Below are 22,501 nucleotides of genomic sequence, written 5' to 3'. Positions count from 1 at the left end.
GGTCCCAAGACCACACGTGGAGAAAACCTAACTTACAGAGTGAGCAACACTCTACCGCTTGCAAACGTTATTCGTGGAAATTTGTTTTCTCTGCCACTGAGTACCTGCATGCTACCCTTGCTTTGGCCTCTGACCCACAGAGCCTAAAATATTTACTGTTTATCCTTTTTCAGAAACAGTTTGCTGACTCCTGCCTTAAAGGCGTCTTGATGAGAAGTAACTTTTATTCCCCAGACCAGAGACCCACAGGCAGATTCACAGAAAATGACGTGTTTAGTTGCATCGAGATTTGGCACCTGACTTCTTAATGACGTGGCTGCTGCAGGATTATCCAATGCTTTTTATTCTGAAAAGGCAAGTTCCTTTACTCCTCACAAATTTTTAACATCACAATGCACTTATAAAGTACAAAGTCTGTTGCTAGAAAAGGCATGTTAGGACGCTAACTCTGCGATAAGCAGCTTGCATGATTAAAAAAATACCTACAGTAGACAAGGCAAGGGCAACTTTCCTTTGCATCACTTACAGTTTTAAAGCTTGTGAAATGTTTGGAGAAACACACTAATATCCTACTACAAGGATGTTTTCTTCCAAATCATGTCAGCATCAGCATCTTTAACCAGATGAATGTTTAGAAACAGCTTAAGAGCAACCACTTAAACTGCTGGGGAGGGATTTTAAGCACAGCTGTGATGCCTGTTACACAGAAAGGAGGTACCAAAGGCAGAGCTTCGGGTAGAAAACAATACAATAAAAACCGATGACAAAAAATAAATGTCTGGTTCTTAGAAAACTGGCATATTTAGGGACCCCACAGTTAATTTACTTAAACGATTTCTGATCATATTGTCCAATAGTTAACATATCGGGAAAGTTTTCAGACAGCCCAAGTCTACTTTAATAATGGTTCTTAAAAAGGCTTCTTCCGAGTGATTTTTTAACTACCCTATGTGATGTATGAGTTACTTATACGGACTTCCAAGATAAGCATCAGTAATATCAGCTTCTAATACTTTTAATAACAGCTCTACCACTCGGTAGATCTTTTTATATATGGGCTGGGAGGGATGGTCACCTTAAAAGGAGAGCACAAATGTTAGAGTACTCTTTACATAAGGTACTTAAGCTAAAAAATGAAGTAAACAACTTCATTTATAAGTAGAAAATGCTCCCAGCTTAGTCTTAAAATATGAAGTACGAAGCGAACCTCGAGCTGCTTAAGTAAGTGTTTTACATTTTTCCAGCAGAGGCTGAACTAGGAAAGGAACAAGAGGACATTTCTCCCCCTTGAATGAAGATATAATCGCTTTTATTGTTGCCAGGTCAAAATTCAGATTCCACACAGCAACCTCTGCCTAAAGAACAGTAAACCCTTTCAGGTCAGAAGGTCCTGGATGGAGCCCCTCAGAAACACAGCATAATAGTCCTGAAATAACAAGCAAACATGTAGCTTTCTTAATTTGCCCGGCTGGACTCCTGTAATAAGTACTTAACAACCACAGGCTCCTAGCAGCTCAGCAGACATCGACAAGACCATTTGCCAGATGATTTAGCAGACTTCCGAGGGTCTCATACGTAGGTTGAGTGCATCACCATAGGAACACATGCAGGGAGGTAGACATAATAATAGTAGAGCGGAGTTTTAAGAATGAAAACAAAAAAAAGGATCGAGAATTTTAAAGTCTAGAGAACTTAGGCAGATATGCCAAATTCTCTTCCTGAAAAGAAGCTCCCTGAATTTGAATCCTCAGCAACTCCTGCTAATTTTTTATTCTTTGAGCAAATAACCTGAAACTGACTTCTTGGGAAGGGAGACAGGACAAAAGAATCCGGAACTGACTTGTAGGGAAGGAAGAAAAGGGCAGAAATCACTAGAATTTTGAGCAACTGACATTCAGCAAGTTCGGAACATGGAAGGTTCTCGACAAACAGTTGTTGAATGAATAAATCCAAGTCTATGACACATGGGACAGCCCCACCATAGAGAATGCTGGCGGAATTCTCAATAAATAATAGCTGTTAGGAATGGGGAAAAGGCATTCATAAAGGATTCACTCTCTAGTGTCAGGAATTCCAGGCTTGAACGTGGGAAGAGGGAGACATTTTCTTGAATCACAAGGAAGCAGTCCCGTGGCTTTCTTCTCACAGGACTGGGCCATGATTGAATCTGAGATGCTTCTAAGTGGGGAAAATCAGGGTAGCAGTGGCATTTACCCTTTTAAGAATGAGAGCAATCCTGAGGGTCTGTGAGGCAAGCCATCCACACCAGAACAGGAAAACCAAATTTACAACGGAGAAGGGCTGGCCTCCAACAAGGGCCCAGGAAGCCTGTTCTGAGGAGGGAGGGTAATTACCCCACACTTTACCTTATAGTTCAACTGTGCTCTATTCTCTGAAGACACATTTTTAAATGGGAATGTGGACAATTTTACATGTCAAAAATCCAACCAACCATTTTTATTAGATCCCATATTAGTTTAGCTCTTTTTTTTTTTTTTTTTTCCATTTTAAGTATTCCTTCTTTCAGTGACTTGTCTAAAGTAGTAAGTTGCAGGACTTCCCTGGTGGTCCAGTGGTTAAAAATCCACCTGCCAATGTAGGGGACGCGGGCTGGATCCCTGGTGGGGGAACTAAGATCCCACATGCAACGGGGCAACTAAGACTGAGAACCGCAGCTACTGAGTCCATGTGCCACAACTAGAGAGAAGCCCACGCGCCGCTACGAGATCCCATATGCCGCAACTAAGACCCGACGCAGCCAAAAATAAATAAATAAATATAAATAAATAAATTAGTAAGTTGCTTTTATGTCTTTCGGTCAGCCTTGGAGAAGGATAAAGTGCCCAACAGTTGACGAGAGGCCACATTTCAAATTTGAGAAGCATGACTTAAAATTGTCATTCTGCTTAACTTTCTAATATTCTGCCTAACGCACTTTAAGTGTGTGCGAGAGTAAGATGGGGCCTTCGGAACCTTCTGTGAGTCGAAAGCATCCACAAAGACTCCCCCGAGCTTCCGGGATAAACCTTTACACAGGGGGAGGACAGCAGTCAAATGTGAGAAGAATATGCAAATAAATAAAAGGTTCCTGGAGTTGTCGACAGGAAACCACGGTGCCAAGGACACAATGAACGGAAGTGAAGCTTTAGAATGAGTCAGGCTGCCAGATGCTGCCTGGTGATTTGGGGGCTGCCCAGGGGAGCACCCAGGAATAGAAAGGCTGGGTGTAAATCAGTCATAGAAATACTCCACTGCAGCTGGGGGGCCCAAAGGAAATACAGTCACAGAGAATCAAGAGCAGGGTGCCGGGGTCTGGGACCAGCTGCACCGAGAATGGGGGGCGGCAGTCAGGTGTGAGAGGTGGAAGGTGGGCCCGAGGGGGGAGAGGGGCACGTGAGCCATCCAGAGGCCCCAACTTCTATAAGCAATGATGCAAACAGCTGAGGTTAGCGGGTTCGATTATTTAGCAATTAAATGCAAAGAACTTTTTGGCTTACGTGAACTGTTTCAGTTAGGAGAGCAATATTCACAAAGAGAAGGAGAGTCGTGAAATGTACACTGTTGGAAAGAGGGTGTGAGCAGAGCAGGGATGGGAGAATCAACTGCATTTTTAAGGCATGGCCGAATTGCGCTTTCAGAGTCGCAGCTTAAGTGGGAATTACACCATCCAGTGAGTGTGAGAGAATTATTTGCTAACTGTATTTTACTGTAGACGGGATGATTTTTAATTCAGAAAATGAAACGTAAAAGCTTTTGCACAGCAAAGGAAACTGTAAACAAGACGAAAAGACAACCCTCAGAATGGGAGAAAATATTTGCAAATGAATCAACGACAAAGGATTAATCTCCAAAATATACAAACAGCTCATGCAGCTCAACATTAAAAAAACAAACAACCCAATCAAAAAATGGGCAGGAGACCTAAACAGACATTTCTCCAAAGAAGACATACAGATGGCCAACAAACACATGAAAAGATGCTCAACATTACTAATTATTAGAGAAATGCAAATCAAAACTACAATGGGGTAAAAATGCTCAACATCACTAATTATCAGAGAAATGCAAATAAAAACTACAATGAGGTATCACCTCACACCAGTCAGCATGGCCATCATCGAAAAATCTACAAACAATAAATGCTGGAGAGGGTGTGGAGAAAAGGGAACCCTCCTGCACTGTTGGTGGGAATGTAATTTGATACGGCCACTATGGAGAACAGTATGGAGGTTCCTTAAAAAACTACAAATAGAACTACCATACGACCCAGCAATCCCACTACTGGGCATATACCCTGAGAAAACCATCATTCAGAAAGAGTCATGCACCACAATGTTCATTGCAGCACTATATACAATAGCCAGGTCATGGAAGGAAACTAAATGCCCATCGACAGACGAATGCATAAAGAAGATGTGGTACATATATACAATGGAATATCACTCAGCCATAAAAAGGAACGCAATTGGGTCATTTGCAGAGATGTGGATGGACCTAGAGACTGTCATACAGAATGAAGTAAGTCAGAAAGAGAAAAACAAATATCGCATATTAACGCATATATGTGGAATTTAGAAAAATGGTACAGATGAACCTGTTTGCAAGGCAGAAATAGAGACCCAGATATAGAGAACAAACATATGGGGGGGAGAGGGGGATGAACTGGGAGATTGGGATGGACATATATACACTAGTATGTATAAAATAAATAACTAATGAGAATCTGCTGTATAACACAGGGAATTCCACTTCACTGTACAGTAGAAACGAACACAACATTGTAAAACAACTATACCCCAATTAAGAAAAAAGAGAGAGAATGAATAAGAATGAATGTGAATCTTACGGGACGAACAATCAGCGGACCCACAGCTGAAACTGAAAAGTCCCAAAGCTTCCTGGGGAAATGGGAATGACACAGACTCAGTGTTCCTGAATAGCTTATGTGAATTTACTTTTTAGACAAATCTCTCAGCAGATCGTTCAATGCAAATGTCTCTATGTGTATCAAGGAAGAGAAAAGCTGTAATTTTAATTGAACAGACACGTGCTTCTTTTGATTTTTTTAATCCTTTCCATTTGCATTTAATTATTATTTTCCATGAAACTGAATTTAACACTGGACTTGGGTGTAAGCCTTGTAGGAGAAGGTTTTCAGGAATCTGCCAGAGCCATTTCCTGTGTCTCATTAAAATAATGGGCAGGAGAGTCAACGTGTGAATGGAAGGACGTGGTGTGCTGATTATGTGGAGTCACTGAGCAGAACAGAGCATGTGACACAGTGATTAAGATGACCTGGCTGGGGCTTCCCTGGTGGCGCAGTGGTTGAGAGTCCGCCTGCCGATGCAGGGGACACGGGTTCGTGCCCCGGTCCGGGAGGATCCCACGTGCCGCGGAGCGGCTGCGCCCGCCAGCCACAACTACTGAGCCTGCACTCCGCAACAAGAGAGGCCGCGACAGTGAGAGGCCCGCGCACCGCCATGAAGAGTGGCCCCCGCTTGCCGCAACTGGAGAAAGCCCTCGCACAGAAACGAAGACCCAATACACCCCAAAATGAATAAATAAACAAATAAATTAAAGATAACCTGGCTTGAAACAAAATGGTGAACTGAAAACGGAGCTGTGTGCAGAGCATCTAACAGAATCCTGCGAGGAAGCTCAAACGTGATCACTTACTTATTTCAAGTGTATTTTCAAGATAAACTTATTATGAATTATCCACTCTTTCCCAAAAAACAAAAAGAAAGAAGAAAAAACCTGTTAAGAATTAGTTTGGACTAAAGGTTTTCACATGTTTTCAACTTATTGTACCATACACACTTAAAATAACACTCATGCATTCTGGAAACATCTGAACTCTTTTTTCTTTTTTAATTAATTAATTAATTTATCTTTGCTGTTTTGGGTCTTTGTTTCTGTGCGAGGGCTTTCTCTAGTTGTGGCAAGCGGGGGTCACTCTTCATCGCGGTGCGCGGGCCTCTCACTATCGCCGCCTCTCTTGTTGCGGAGCACAGGCTCCAGACCCGCAGGCTCAGTGGTTGTGGTTCACAGGCCTAGTTGCTCCGCGGCATGCGGGATCCTCCCAGACCAGGGCTCGAACCCGTGTCCCCTTGCATTAGCAGGCAGATTCTCAACCACTGCGCCACCAGGGAAGCCCCATCTGAACTCTTATATGGGCCTAAAGATAACACCCTGACAGTCAGCATGAGGATAACACCATTTGAAATCTGCCTCAGACTGAACCTGTTGTCACTCTCATACTCTATCCAGCTGTCTCTGTATTCCTTATTTTTTAATCGTAATGCAGCTCAAAACCTCATCTTTGACTCTTTCTTTCTGTTTCCCCTCACAGCCAACTAATTACTGAGTCCGGCTGATTTTCCTCCTTCAGTATCTCTGCCCTCTACCCATCACCATCCGCACTCCGGTGCTTCGTTAGTGTTTAACCTTGAAAGCTGCAGCTCCTGGACCACCTCCTTGAATCCATTCTGCACCTTGGATGGAATTCACTTTCTTGAAACATGGCTCTGCTTTTCTGTCATTCCCCGGCTCTAAACTTCTCATGACTTCAGGAGGTCTTCTGGGCTTCCACCGTGTTCAGGAGGGAGGCCGAAGGCCGTATGCCTGGGCAACGGTGCAGCTGAGCAGATGTCCTGCTAGAGGGGCTGTGCTGCTGAGCCCACGACGGGAAACCACTTGCCAAAGATGCTCCACCGGAACAAGAAAGGTAGCGAATTCCTCCAGTGCAGCCATCGAAGCCCCAGCTCTCAGGCCCGGGAGGGGCTGGTTCAGAAAGAGAGGAGAGAAGCAGAGCAAGGCTGGAGAGTGTGGGCTCTGAGGGGCAACGTCTGCTCTGAGCCAAGTCTGTGGCTTCAACTCTTGGCCCCTGAGACAGGAGCTCGAGTCTCCCGACTGCCTTTGTCATTTATTGAAGACCTTAAGGCAGCTCTTGGGGCTCCAGAAAGCAGAAGGCATTCTTTGCCCTCTTTTCTTCAGGCAATTTCCTTCCAATGTCTTTCCTCCTAACGTTTTGCAAGGTTGGGAGCGGGCTGGACAAGGCAAACACTGTTTCTTTCTCTCCGATACGCTAAGCGTGAGCCATGCTTAGGGAAACCTACCTGTCGCCTTGAAGTTGGGGTGTGAGCGGACAGTTAAGTGAGAAGAGGGAAAGGGACCACACGTTATACTTGAGTCCACTTGGATAATGATGCCGCCGTCTCCCATGGCTTAGGAGGGCCGTGCAGGCCCCCGCACACCCTCTTGATCTCTGACCTCATCGCCCAGGCCCATCGCGCCTGGCTCCCTGCATCTGCACCTGCGCTTCCTGTCCGCCTGTCTGGCCGTGGGTTTGTCTGAGTCCACCCTTTCTCTCTCAAGCATGGTCAGCCTCCGCGCCCACTCATGGGCAAGGTCCAGGGCCACAGGTAAGAAGGCAGCCTTGGGCGCTTCGATTTTTTTTTTTTAAGCACAGTACACACACCTTAGTCGTGCATTCAAAATTCACCAGGAACTCCCAGGCCCATTTCAAAAAGTGTGAGTTCCCTCAGGTGCACAAGTTGCTATCCAATAGAGCTACAGATGCGCCACGCTTTCAAATCCCACTGGATCCTTTGGCTGGAACAGGCTCTGGGTCTGATTCCGCTTTTAACCGACCGCCTTTAGCACGGACACAAGCAGAGACAATTGACTGGTTTGATGCATGGATAAATGAAGGACTTTCGCACAGACCAAGTGTTTCTGTTTACATTTGTAGGTAGTGATACAATTTGTCTTCTACGATTGTACAAGAGCTTTAGAGACTGTGCGGATAGAGCATTCCGGGCTGGCATTTCCACCAAAATATCTTTAAATGCATAGTTATTATTCGATTTCCTAAGAGACCCTTGAGCACTTGCACAAAACTTTACTACTTAAATTAATAAGACAGTGTACGCCTCAGGTTGAAAAACCTAATTCCATGTTTGGCTATACAGAGGCAGTGGGTTCTGAAATAAGCCCTTCTAAAAGGGCCCTATGATGAGACAGGTTATCTATTTGTTTCTTACATAAGGGAGGCTTTCTGAGCACTGCTCTCTCCTCCAGGCCTCCAAGCCCTCCCTTGGGGTGATTTTAGACCCTCCCACTGCTGGATTGACCATTGCTGCCTCCCTGCCCCTTTGTCCTTCTCTAGATAAGCATCTCTGGTTGACCTCAGCCGTCTCCGTTGTACACAGTCCTGGAATATTTACCCTCCTCTCACAGATCCGGTTCTGTCAAACAGCATCAGTCATGCCGTGTCTCAGGAATGTCAATCGTAATTGACAATGTGTCAGTTTTACTAACATAAGCACTGAGATAGCTTCATTCCGCTCTACTGTTATCGGCGAACTGTTTGTTTTTCCTCAGGAAATGGAGATGCTTTTTTACGCCAGAAAAATAAAAAATGTTGTAACGAGTATAGATTTACAACATTCTGCAGTAAGAGTGCAGTAATGTCTCCAAATTAGGGAGCTTGGGAGATGCCTTTTCTAAGGTACTGTTTGGTTGTTTAAAGTTGTGGTGGTCGCTTCTTCGAATACGAAACGGAACTCTAGCTTCTAAGGTTATTCCTCCCCTCTGCTGGTTCAGTTTGTAAGGACTGCTCATTACATGACCATGAACATTACCACAAGGAAGTCAGGAGCCTGGAGTGAACAGTGTGCATTTTTAATTGCTCTTTATCAGTCTGTCTGTATCCTTCTAATCTTCCATGCCAGGAGCAAATTTGCTATAATATGTGTTCTTCCTTATAGGCAAAGCATAAGTACAAAAAAAGAGCAACCTTCTGTAGAGAATAACTTAGCCAAGGACACTGTGCTCCATCTTTATGATGAAATACATACTTCCCATTAAAAGGCAAATCTGTCATTTTAAAAGGTTGAATTGGATGTACTTTAAAAATAATTCCAGCTGGTTAAAACGAGAGCATTGAAAAAAAGCTCAGTGAGAATGTTCTCTTGGTCTGTAGTATTTTCATTTTCCTGAAGTGTGAATTGGATATATTTTCTTTTACTTTAAACCCTTTATTCTCAGTGTCTGATTCTGAGTTAGTGGAATAAGTTTTAAAGATGAATTGAGCTCAGTAATACTATTTCTAATACTTAAAGTTTCTATTTCTGTACTATGTATTTCTAGCAAAAAATTGGCCCATTTGAACTGATCTTTTTTCTATGACTACACGAGAAATGTTGATATTTTCTACGTTGTTCTGTTGCATGTGCATCATTTCTGGACCTTTTATAGCTCTTCCTTTGAAAGCCTTGTCCATTTAATATAATATCAATATTCTTTTCATAAATGAAACGACTAATTACCTCCTGGTAGAACAGAAGCAAAACGTAACTTAAAATATTCAATGAGGTTCTGTAAAACCCATCTCTGTGTGTGTACAGACACTAGTGCTCCACATCTAGCGACCTGAGACTTGTCTCTGTGTGTGTACAGACACTAGTACTCCACATCTAGCGACCTGAGACTTGTCTCTGTGTGTGTACAGACACTAGTGCTCCACATCTAGCGACCTGAGACTTGTCTCTGTGTGTGTACAGACACTAGTACTCCACATCTAGTGATCTGAGACCTGCACCTGGATCTTCACACCTGTAGTAAGCTTGGATGCTAAGCTATTATTGCTATTATTTTTTCTAAGAAAACAAGCAGAAATACAAACACACACAAACACTTTCCCACCAGTCAATGTTCAACTCATTGAAAATTCTGTCCATGCAAGTTTAATTTTCCTCACTAACCACCGGTGACTTCTGCTTCTAAGATACTGAATCGTGAGATGTGCGTGTGTGATGCTTCTTCACATACAGTCCTGGTCGACCACCAGCATTAGCCACACTGGTGACTCCTAAGTTTACGGCAATGCTTCTACTGCCTGGCTTCCACCCTTGTGTTCCAACACTATCCAAACTATACACTTCAATTTTGGTACAGATCTTACTTACGTATATTGTACCTTCAGACAGTCTGCAAAATGAGATTACAGCAGAGGGAGGCAAAGGCCTATCGTCTTCCTTTACGTGTTAGGAACTCTTTTTGTTTATGGTTTGCTTTGGCTTCTTCCTGTTGGATTTTACCCCCGTCTAGCTCCTTGCCCACTCCCATTTGTGCCTCTACGGTACAGCCCAGGCTGTACCGACACTTTGATTCGTCCTCCTCTTCCACCCTTTCCTCTGTCCGCATCCCCGAGTCCTCGGTCTCTAGGCATCCAGCCCTGGCCCGGCGGCTGAGGCATCCCACATCGGCTCTGCGCGGCCCGACGCCTGCCTTCCTTTGTTGTTTCCACCCTTTCCCACCACGCTGACTGCTCGCTGGCTTCATTCTCACTGCCCATCATCCACGGCCACCAGCCGTTTAAGTTTTGTGCTATTGTCCTTTCTCCGTCACCGAAGTGGCAGGCTGTCGGCAACATTCTGCCAAGGTCACCGCAATACCTAAAAGGATCGGTTGGGTCTTAAAGGCAACCCGGGGCCCACATGCTGACCTCTCTGGCTGTGGCACTCCACCTAGGGGTGCTTCCCTCCTACCGCCATGAGTTCCCGTAACCTCTCACCTTACCTTGCCCTCAATCCACATGCCTCTTCCCTCAGCAAAGTAATCTGATTACCTGATGAAAGTAATACCCACTAAGGTGTAAATGACTGATAACTAAGCCACCTCCACGGGAACTTTGGAAGTTTATTAGTGCAAATGAATATCTAATCTGCAGAATGTGTTGTGGAACAGGGTGAGAATTCTGGGTCAGGAATCTCCTCTAGGCCTTCCCAGTGAGCCTTTATCTCCTTGCCAAACAGAAGAACAGGCTTAACAAGCCAGCACCGCGCTTCTGAGCGCTGTGAATCCCTGCTGAAAGGCCACTCCAGATTATATATAAGTAGGTAGCTGCTCTAAATCTGCTAAATAATTAAAGTGGTTCTATTTCAACCATTTATATGCAAAAGATGCTTATTATTACCACAGCACCTATTTATGGCATTTTATACTTTTTTTTGTATTACTGAGCTGCAACCTCTTATTTTCCTATACCATACCATGGTGGGATAATTATTTATTGAGTTTTTATTAAGTAATTGAAGCAGTGATTTCGAAACTTTTCTTTTTCCTCTGAATAATACGCTCTGTGGTGAAATAAACTCTTAGGGGGAAGAGCAGAGCTGCCCTTGTTGGACTGGGAGTGCAGCCCCCAGGATGAAACTGGCTGTTCTGGGCCAGACTCTCCGTGCCTGGAGGGGTCAGGGTGGCATGTTTCTAATCCACTGCTACAGAAGGTATTAAGTAGTAAGAGTATTAACCACGGGCCTAGACTTAAGATGTGCACAATTAGGGAAATGAAGCTAACAAAAGTGAAACACGGAATGCCTACTTCTTCAGCGCAACTCTGTTAAAAATCTTGCGGAAAACGAAAATAATAACCCCCAAAACTAAAAATAGAACTACCATATGATCCAGCAATTCCACTACTGGCTACATCCAGAGAAAATGAAAACACTAGTTGGAAAAGATACATGCAACCTCTGTTCACAGCAGCTCTATTTACAATAGCCGAGACATGGAAGCAGCCTAAGTGCCCATCAACAGATGGATAAAGAAGATACACACACACAACACACATCACAATGGAATATTACTCTGCCATAAAAAGAATGATATTCTGCCCTTTGCAACTGTGTGGACGGACATAGAGAGTATTGTGCTTAGTGAAATAAGTCAGAAAGAGAAAGACAAATACTCTGTTATCACTTCTATATGGAATCTAAAAAAATAAAACAAAGGAATGTATATAACAGAACAGAAACAGATTCACAGGTACAGAGAACAGACCAGTGGTTACCAGTGGGGAGAGGGAAGCGGGGGAGGGGAGAGAGAGACATAGAGGATTAAGAAATACAAACTACTAGGTAAAAATAAATAAGCAACAAGGATATATTGTACAACACAGGGAAAGACAGCCACTATTTTACCATAACTTTAAATAAAGTATCATCTATAAAAATACTACATTGTACACCTGAACCTAATATAATATTATAAATCAACTATGCTTCAAAAAAGAAAAAAAATCAGGACAATGAAATGGGAAAAAAAAACCCTAAAATAATAAAAATGGAGGTGGCTATTTGTACAGGAAATAGATTCGCAAGTAAAGTAATAGTAGGTGGAGTCAGAAAACTGCTGGAAGGAGCTTAAACTGTTAAATCATAGCACGTTGGCAAAATTACAGCAGGGGTTCTGAGGACAGAAAAAAGTGAAGGAAGGTAAAAAAGGAACTCTTACAAGTCAGGTGTTGGGTCCCTCTGCTGCTGTCAGGATAACCAGACTGACACGCAGCATTTCACGGTGAGAGAGGAGGATGTAAAAAGGCCCAGGGCAAGTACGGCGCTTGGTTTGAAGGCAGGGATGCTCTACGGGTCTTTGGTTTGGGTACAGAGATGTGAGATTCACAAGATATGACTGTCTTAAAAACTTCCTGGCACGTTCCCTTGAAATGTGTGGGAAATGATACAACAAAGGAAAAGTAAAAACATGTCTTCAATGATCGGAATGTTCCTTTAAAAAGTAACGCTATAGCTAAAAAGAACGACTAAAAATCTTTAGCAGAAACGGAGACAGGCCCTCTATTCTTTCCCCACAATCAGCCCCAGTCACTTCACTGCCCCCGGGGGCTCAAGTCCAGATGCAGCTTTCCACCCAGATAGTGTGATGACAATGAACAGAGATGAAGGCCAAGAGGCTATAGGATAAAGGACGAGGCTCACCTCCTGCCGCCCTGGTACTTGCTCAGATTGGTCCTGGGGAGCCGCTGACCTTCGGGACTGGCAATCCCACACTGAGTTTCTGGACGCTACCCTGACGGTTTGTCCTGCCTCTGGACACGTGACAAATCTTCCTGAACCACTTGAGTGTTACGTCCAGTAAACAGAGGATCTACAGGAACTCTATGCATGAAGTTCTGATCCTTGTCTTGACTTGGGGAGACAGTGGTGCAGCCCTATCTCAGCCCAGGTAAATTCCCTCCTCCTAGGGCACAGCACCGTTCTCCAGTGCTGACTTTCCGGGAGAATTCTTAGAAGACTCCAAGCAGAGAAACACAGGGAAGCAGAAACCACAGAGGACTGTTAGCTCTTTTCTGGAGTTCAATCCAAGATAAGCTCTCTTTCTAGGGCAGTTCATCTTGGCCCTGAAAAGAAGTTGCCAGAAGGGTTATTGATTTCAAAGCTACAAGCTGCTTGCAGGAGTTGAGGTCTAGCCAGGGCCTCGGGGAGGTTTTCAAGGTTAGAGATTTTCTTCTGAGAATATAATGGAAAGCCATAGTTTCCTTCATAAAAAGTCATAATTAGTGTTTGAAGCTATAACTGAGTTAACGTTTACAGCAGAGGCAAATCTTTTACGTTTTTTGGCATTTGTATTCCTTTTTAAATGTCTTCCACAGCATGTTGACAAGTTAATTTAGGGTTATGGGTAGTAATTAAAATTCAAAATTCATATTAGTGTAACTGATATTCAGCAATGATTAGGAATTAATATTCAGAATTTAGTAAAAGGCTATATTTATGCTGTTATTTCAAGAGTCTTAAAAAATACGTTTTCAAAGCTATGTCTCCGTGTGGCACTGTATTCTAAAATACTCTGTTATCCGCTTCAGAAGGAGAGGTTGACCGCTGATCCTTGCCACCAATCAAGTCCCCATCATTTAGAAGGGAGACAGCTCAGGCATGGTGGTGTGAAGGGAAATGCACTTTCTACGGGCTTTCCTTGCAAATCAAACCCCTCTAAGAGATGGCAAATACCATAAAAAGGTAGTTTTTGATTGAAATTCTTGAAATTCCATCATAAATTGCTCATGTTATACTGACCCCCTCACAAAGGGACAAAATTTCTCCTTACGTGGCTTGTTTGAGTGTAAGTATTATAAAGAAATCCTTCTTAATATATAAATGTGTGTGTGTGTGTATAACTATATTGGTTACATTTCATTTCATCTGCCTTGCAGTTATAACCACAGTCTGAAGTAATCCTATTTCTTATGTCTGAATACTTCCAGGGTAAAGAAAAAATAAATTTCATCACAACAGAAAACTTTTAGAAAAAACATGAAGAACAGTCTAACCTTTAAAGTTCACTCAGAAGCTGAAATCTTTATCTGAATTCATTATGAAATCAATGGAACCTCTGGTTAAGATTCATGTAATTATAAATGACACGAAGACCACGAAGAGAAGAAATGTTTAAGTCATAAATCTCTCATAGCTTCTGAGACTTCACTTCTCACTCTCCCATGCTTGCGTTTTCCACACCCAAGAAGGACTATTGTACCACTGTGGGTTATTTAGTCTGGCTAGCTGGCTTGCTGCCTATCCTTTTATGAGTTAAAAAAAGATCATATAATCTGTCTTTTGATATTTCAGTTCATGGTTTTCAGCATGCTTGTATCTTTGCCAAGGAATGCATATTGAGTGAAAACCCTCTGCTTAACATGCACCGTGGAAGGAGTCATAGGTAAACAAAAAGCGCGGCGAAAAGACACTTCTCTCTCTCAAAAGATATACCAAGTCCTTGTTTCAGAATATAGTCCGGTAACTCTATAAATTTCATTGGTGTGAATAACCATGGCTTGGCGACGCTACATGCATCAGTATACATCAGCTGGCGTGCCACAGTGATTTTCAGGGGCGTTCAGTTTCGGTACCAATCAGAAGGATCACTTAACAATTCTGCTCAGAAACAACAGGCACAGAAAGCAGCTTGGATCAAGGATACCAGTTGATTTGCCTGCGCTAATAAGTGCCGTAAATTATTTACAGAATTTCAAAGCCTTGAAACTGGTGAAGTACACCAGGGCAAAAGTAGAATTTGTTTGTTCATTATCAATTATTTACACAGTATGTTTTACAACGTCAGATGTGTAGAAAAGGCATAATCCTGAGAAACGGCATACAATGAAAAGCGTATTATGTTAATTCCATAAAAGCTTAACATGAGACATCAAGTTGTGGAAGCTATTTGATGCGGTACTTATAAACGTTTCAATGACAACCTCAATAATACTAAACTCTAAAAAGCATTCCGAAATATAGATCTATTTATAATATCGAGGTGAGTGAGAATCCTTGCATAATTATAAGGGGATTTCAAATCTCTGATGAAATGGTGACTTCAAAATAAAAAGGGTTTCTGTTCAACTACGAAAATATTTGTAATACAGGGTCACACTCAGTAGAGGAATCCAATCCACACGCATCCAAATAGGTTAGCCAAAAAATAAACACGTCAATCTTTTTAACCAAACTGGTACTTCAAACCTAATGTAGTCATTATAGATGAAAATGTTGCTGAGATTAAGAGCTACACCCCTGGGATGTATGGAATGTATGTTGGGACACTACTGTTTTTTAAGATGCCTCCGGTCAAATGTGGTAAACTTCACACTTTTAACCAGTGCTGTTTGTAATAGATTGAATGAAACAGGTCTACAAAAGAATCAATAAATGTAAAGACAAGAAAGAATTAGAGAGGCTGGCAGACTTGTACCTATTGTCTGGGGGAATTAGATGTCAGTTGGAGTATTATAACTCTGACAAAGGTTTCCAAGCTTTAATTTACTAGAACATATAATGGGCCAAGGAGAGGCTGGGAAACACAGTCAGACTGAATACATTATTTAACAAACACTTCAATGAATGTTACACACTTCCTTTTTTTTTTATACTCTTGACATATTCTCCCCATTCATTTTTCAGAACCTTGTTTATCAATGAAACACACTTCTCTAAAAGAGACTTCTCCTAGGGTCCTTAAATTCCAAACCCATGACGGTATATTTAAGGCTGAATAACACACCCATGGGGACGAACGAGGCTTACCTTAATGTCAGGATGAAAGAAGTATCGGAAACCCTATTGCTGAATTTCAGCAAGCAAACAAAACATGATAATGATGGTGCAGGATTAGGTGAGTAACTCCTGGTTCAATACATACGCCTAAACAGGACACGACTCCACAAGAATTCTCCTCCGCTCTTTATTTTTCCAGCGACCGAGAAAAGTTTAGGAAAGCTCGGTGGCTGGCATAGCGAAAAAAGACCCAGTGCCTTTTTGTTTATTTACTTATTTTTGTAACCTAAATCCGTGGACTTAACTGTGCTTAGCTCACAAAGGAGTTGTTCAGTCCTTATCCACACACCAGATGCAATTTAGATAGGTTGAACTTCTCCCCACTTATCTTGGGAAAGGAGAAAACATTCCATTAATCAAAAACGAATGCAGAAACACCCTTGGGAATAAATGGAAACTACATTGCAAAGGGAGAATTCGTGCTCTCTGTAAAACATGAAAGAACGACATGTCAGGAAACGGGCCGGAGTAGCCAAATACTAATCAACACGTTGCCGGCCAAAAATTACTCGAGTCTCTGCTGACTTTCACTGCCTGCCCGTCAGTAACGAGAGGCACACATCTTACTGAAGTAAACCGCCCTGTCTGCTGTTTCATGATGCTCTAACCTGACCTCCGGCAACTAGCAACAAACTAAACAATGAACAGATATTTAAAGGGCCAAAGAGACATGCGTTTGAAGGGCGGCAGGAGACGCAAAGATGGCCCTTGTCTTCAAAGAGTTGACCATCTAATCAAATACATTTCAGATACTCTCAAATAGGGTCGAAAAGCATTTTATGTAAAGAGCCAGATAGGAATTAGGCTGTGTGGGTCACACTGCTAGGCACAACTGTCCAACTCTGCCATCACGGCACAAAGCGGCCATGGGCAAGACGTAAACAAATCCAGGTGGCTGATTTCCAGTAAGATTCCTGAGGGCCGCTAAGGACATGACATTTCATATAACCGTCCCATGTCATAAACTATTCTTCTTATCATTTCTTGTCATCTACTTAAAAAGGTAAAAATCACACAGGCCACACAAAACAGGTGGTGGGCCCGATTTGATCTGTGGGCCTGTTTGCTAAACCTTTCTCTAAAATAATTATGTAATAAAGACCATAATAATTTCTTGGCTCGTATAATCAGAAAATGCAGACTGTAACCAGTCAGGGATGCAAAAGTAGATTAGATATAGTTACCAATCTAAAATGCAGCTCTAATCTGTTTGAAGACAACACAATTATTCCAGTGGCAAGACTGAAATGAAATCCCGATACAAAATATCTTTAGATCTTGATGGACCCCAGGGTCCCTGGCATGCAGGAAGAGTATGCAGGGCAAACTTCCACCCAGGAGGCCGGAAATCCACATTAATTTCAACTGAAATGGTGATGCATGTAGGATGTAAAGGTAAGCTAGTAGGCACTGTTCCTAATATCTAGGACCTAACCATCCTGAAAGGATAAACAAACAGTTCTTGCAATAATTCTAGATAAAACCAACTGCACTAAGTTGAGCAACTGAGATACAACGTGTGCTGGGAAAGGAGAACTTCCAGGGGGGTGATCTGTCATGACGTTACAAGGGAGGCCGTCTTTGAGACCGTCGCCTAATCAGAGGCACGCACTTGAGTGGAAATGGCAGAAAGGGACATTCTAAGCGTTCTAAGCAAGCTCTCCCATTCGAGCTTGGGAGAAGGGAAGGAGCGGGAAGCATACAGTCTCCAGGGATCAAGGAGAACTCAGAGAACCTCAAGGGCTGAGTGGGTAGCAGACAAGAGATAAGGATGGATTCATATTAAAGAGGGCTTTGAACGCTACCCTGAAGAATTTGGACTCCGTTTTTATGCAGATGAAGGCCAAGAATTTCAAGCTCTTATTATACAAATGAAATTTTAGCAAAGCTGAAGGCTTCTTTATAACTCAAGTTCAATAATACTCTCATCACAAAATGAAAATTTTCATAAAATAATTTAAGACCACACATTTCTTTCTAAAATCCTTCTGCCACTGTTCTGAATAAAAATTAACGTGACGTTTACAACACAGGCTTAACATGGTGCAGCAGGAAAGGGCTCAGCACAGCCCAGGTGCTTAATAAATGGGTAAACGATTGTATGTTACCTTTTGGATCTATGCCAATGTCAGGCAAATGAAATAAAGTTGGATTCTGAAGTTTAAGCAACATGAAAGGAAATCTTTTCTTCAATATCATATGAAAATTTGGAAGCCTCCAATATATCCCCCCCGACCCCTGTTTTCAACCTATTATCTGTGGAGGCAAAGTTGGCATTATACCAGGCTTATGTCGCTGATAATTTTTTTCAGTGAAAAATTTCAGTTAGTAAGACATGGCGCATGAGAAAAACCAATAAGTTAGAACTGATTAATAGAAACAAACCTGACATGTACACTTGACACCTGCAGGTAAATTCAGTTCTCAAACGCCCCCCGGTCTCTGCATTGTCATCAGAGTAGAGTCATACACAGCCATAAGTGGATTACTGACTTCAGGTGCCCTGTGAACCTTGGTACAGCACAGTGCTAGGATAAACCATGTGAGATGAGGTGCTTAGAGGATGTCCAATTATAACCCCACTGAACGAGGGGCCAGAAATTTTACGTGTGTCCAGTTGCTCAAGCAAGCTTTCAGAGCACAGGCGCACATAAAGGACACTGAATGTTTGTGCAAATATTTGTGTGATTTTTCCCACTGTTTTCTGTAGTTATCTGAATTACTGATATAGTCAGAGGCACACCAGAAATACTTAAGAATGTCTGTACTGTCAGAGCAAATTAATTTAGGAAGTATTTGTTGAGCCCATTCTAGGGGTCTAGAATTCATGTTTAGGGGGAAAAGAATTAAGGACACAACTAAGGAAATAATAGGATTCTTTTTCTTTAAATTTGCAACTACACGCAATTTTTTACGAAGAAATGTATATGCATACAACAATGTATTTATAGAGAAGAAAATGTGATACAGACCTCAAAATATAACACCTGTTCATCTTCCCAGCTCATTAGTCATTCATAGTTTTTAGTTTTAGTCATTTTAGATTTTTTAAAAGGGAAACCAGAAAACAGTTCTAAGAATAATTAAAGTCCTTTTTTAAAAGAAGAAGAATTCTACGGGTAAAACCCCGCAAATTGTACTCACAAAGATGCAGACGCCTGCCATCCCCGCCCGTAAATGTGCCTCTAAGCAGGGGAGATAATTCTGGATAGAGGGGACTTTAGCCTCCATAAGTAAGGTCCCCTTTATGGGCCAGCGTATGTGTAAGCTATGTAAGGACACTCGGGCAGGCGGGCACAAACACAGACACACACACACGCACGCATGCATGCGCTTACCGATTTGCAGGCATGACTAAGGATGCTTCTGCACAAACTGCAGTCCACACCCTTTTGGAAATATTCCAGACACCAAATGAACCAGCTTCTGAGACGTGTGGGCTGAGCTGAAACCGTCTGTCCCAGGCGTACCCCCAGGAGGTCCTCAGCAGCGAGCCTGGGACGGGCCTGAGACTTTGTGCCACCCACAGAATCAGTCTTCTCATCTCCAGGTGACACGCCGCGCATTCTCCAGCTCTGGTTTCCTCAAGGGTCTTTTCTCCAACTTTGGACTTTCTTGTATACATACATCTAAAAAATATACACATTTGGACATTTCGGCTTCCCTGGTGGTGCAGTCGTTAAGAATCCACCCGCCAATGCAGGGGACACGGGTTCAATCCCTGGTCCAGGAAGATCCCACGTGCTGCAGAGCAACTAAGCCTGTGAGCCACAGCTACTGAGCCTGCGCTCTAGAGCCCGCAAGCCACAACTACTGAGCCCACATGCCACAACTACTGAGCCTGTGCTCTAGAGCCCGCAAGCCACAACTACTGAGCCTATGTGCCGCAACTACTGAGCCTGTGCTCTAGAGCCCATGCTCCCAACAAGAGAAGCCACCGCAATGAGAAGCCCGTGCACCGCAACGAAGAGTAACCTCTGCTCGCCGCAACCAGAGAAAGCCCACGCGTAGCAACGAAGACCCAACGCAGCCATAAATAAATAAATAAAATAAAGTGATATAGATCTAATATAATTACGTTATTAAAAAATATATACACCTTAGTGTGTCTAGTTGTGCTGTAACACGGGTGTACTATTTAGAGTTAAAATCTCCCACTCATTATCAAGTCTATGCATCAGAGAATTTTTTTTTGTATGAGACAAAAGTGCAAAGCATGGATGACCTGGTGTCATTTGATCAATCATGCCCACTTAATCCAGAAAAGTCTCACTGAGCTGAAGTTATATCCTCTTCCAGCACAAGGAGAGACAGAGCCACCAGAATCAGACACCAAAGTCACCTGTTACACTCTATCACGTGAAACACAAGAGGAACAACACTGATACCTCACCATAACTTTTAGTTCATGTAAAACTCCATAACAGAACTGGATTAACATTTTGCTTTTTTTAATACTGAAAAATTCTCCACTTACTTTTATTTACTCCCAGTCTTACAGCTCTCACTGAAATAGGCTTTACTGTATAAATATTTAACATCATCCTTGCTCAACTATAGTATACAGTTTTTTTAAAGATGCTGAATGATAAGCAATTCAGTTGAAGTTTCCCACTGACGGGACATAGAGATGTGTGACGAGCAAAGTGGACGTGAGTCAATCAGCAAACATTCATTGTACATCTAGAGCACTCAGCAGGTCAGGGTGCTTCGGAGAAGGCTGCTGGCCTCGCTCCAAGGAGCTCTAGTTATTAGAGGAATCAGGCTTCCCTCTTTGCAACTACTTAGAGTTTTGACACCCTGACCATTTGATCCTGTCAAGCCTTATCTTTCATTTCTTGTCAGTTTTGTTTTTCTTCACTCAGTTAATTACATGCAAAAGCACAGCAGCTCACCAAGGCATACTCAACCCAATTCAAAATATGTACCTCCTTGTTGCCATTCTTGGCAACACAGAAGTGAGACCCACTGACAGTACGTTACACACCTCTGGGAACATGCACAGCTTTTATTAGGGCATCCAGGGTCCTGAGCGATACTGAGCCATTTCCGGGTGTTGAACGTAATGTCAGAAGATGATCTGAGTACTAATAAGAATCATGAGACAACCTGAGATTTTAAAAGAGGCGTCCAGTCTTCTCATCTACAGATAGGGAAACTGAGGCCCGGTGAGTTTGACTGGCTTAGCTAAGATCACATATTCAGTGACAAACTCAGTTAGAACGCAATTTTACTGAGTCTCAAAAGGTACTCATTTTATTTATGTAAGTTTTAAAATACCTGTAACAAATAATGTGAGGCAGAATGAAAAAATATCTGTACACCTACAGTATGCATCGTGTAACATATGTATAACATGGACTTACATTGGGTTGTATCTCGTTTTACCTCCTCTAAATTATTGAGACTCTCACAGTTGTATTTCGAAAAAAACTTTCAGAGTTAAACATCTAAGGACTGTATTACGTACAAAAAAGTCTTGGAAACACCAGCTTCATTTCTGGTGCTGTTTCACATAGATTGTTGTTAACATGTCACAAGCTGTAGACACTTAAAAATACTGTTTAATTTTCTTTAATCCATTTCGTTTTATGGATCTAAAATGGCCATCAGACAATAATACAGCAGCTTCCATAAGGAATAAATTGTTACCGCTTGACAAAAAACTCTTTTTATGCCAGAAGAGGGGAATATAAAAATGTCTTTTTCATATAATTATATTAAAAAATGTGTTCGTGTGTTCTCTCATATTACAGCTGTTTGAATGTTTTTTTATTTTCCTTATGCTACTGACTTTAGAGCTTTCCTTTTCTTCCCCATTTTTTCCTAATTAATTTCTGTTCAACCAAAGAATTCTTTTCTTTTATGGCTCCTGCTATCAGAGCAATGCCTTCATGAAATGAGCAAGCCCATTTCTGAGCTCTGCTCTTCCAAAAACAGGGGTAGGAAAGATCAAAATATTTCGAAAAAGGGTACTTTCCCATTTAGGTGTTATTCTTCATGTAAGGAGAGTTGACAAATAATTACTTGCCTGTAAAAAATTTAAATCTTCTGCTACTCAAAGATGGACAGTGCACATAAACAGAGAAATATAACCTTTAAAAGGCAGTCCGAGCTTCACAAACTTGGTCCTACAGGGAATCATGTGCTATTAATCAACTTACTACCTGAGTTCTGATAATAGTTTTGCTTTTGTTTATCATTATGTGTTAAAGTGTTTTTAAAAAAGAACTAGAATGAATTTAGCGTATTGTTTTTCTTCAACAGAGTTCTCTTCTTCTGTTTTTCTCGTGTTTACTTTAGATTTTGTTTATACTTTAAACATCCAGTGTTAACGAGGTTTCCTTATGCACTTTGCAAACTTTACAGACCATTATTTTTCATCTTTTTTTTTCTTTTTATGCTTTGAATAACTGCTTTTCCTTTTAAAGAATAAGGGAGGAAAGTCTCTTTAATTAAATAATATAGTCAAACAACTGCTCTTTTTTACACTGCAATTGCTTCACTATTAAAAAAAAAGGCAAGGCATAAAACTCAACTAATTACATTTATTAAAGATCTGAAGAAGCAGTGGTATCTCTGCC

The 22,501-nt window shown here is 42.0% G+C and overlaps 1 protein-coding gene across 8 annotated transcripts in view; it reads right to left on the bottom strand.

Moving 5' to 3' along the window:
* TENM3 (teneurin transmembrane protein 3) overlaps positions 1–22,501 on the bottom strand; it is a 605,325-nt gene that overhangs the window by 540,961 nt on the left and 41,863 nt on the right. The window contains exon 2 of one of the 8 annotated variants that reach the window (XM_060001336.1): positions 19,256–19,546. The exons of the other annotated variants lie outside the window; for them this stretch is intronic. The gene's annotated coding sequence lies outside the window, so the exon portion shown is untranslated. The remainder of the gene's footprint in view (positions 1–19,255; positions 19,547–22,501) is intronic. 8 annotated transcript variants of the gene reach the window in all.

This window comes from Delphinus delphis, chromosome 21, assembly GCF_949987515.2.
Source record: "Delphinus delphis chromosome 21, mDelDel1.2, whole genome shotgun sequence".
NCBI classification, from domain to species: Eukaryota; Metazoa; Chordata; class Mammalia; order Artiodactyla; family Delphinidae; genus Delphinus; species Delphinus delphis.
The sequence above is the reverse complement of the archived record's forward strand: the minus strand, read 5'-3'. Positions and strand labels throughout refer to the sequence as shown.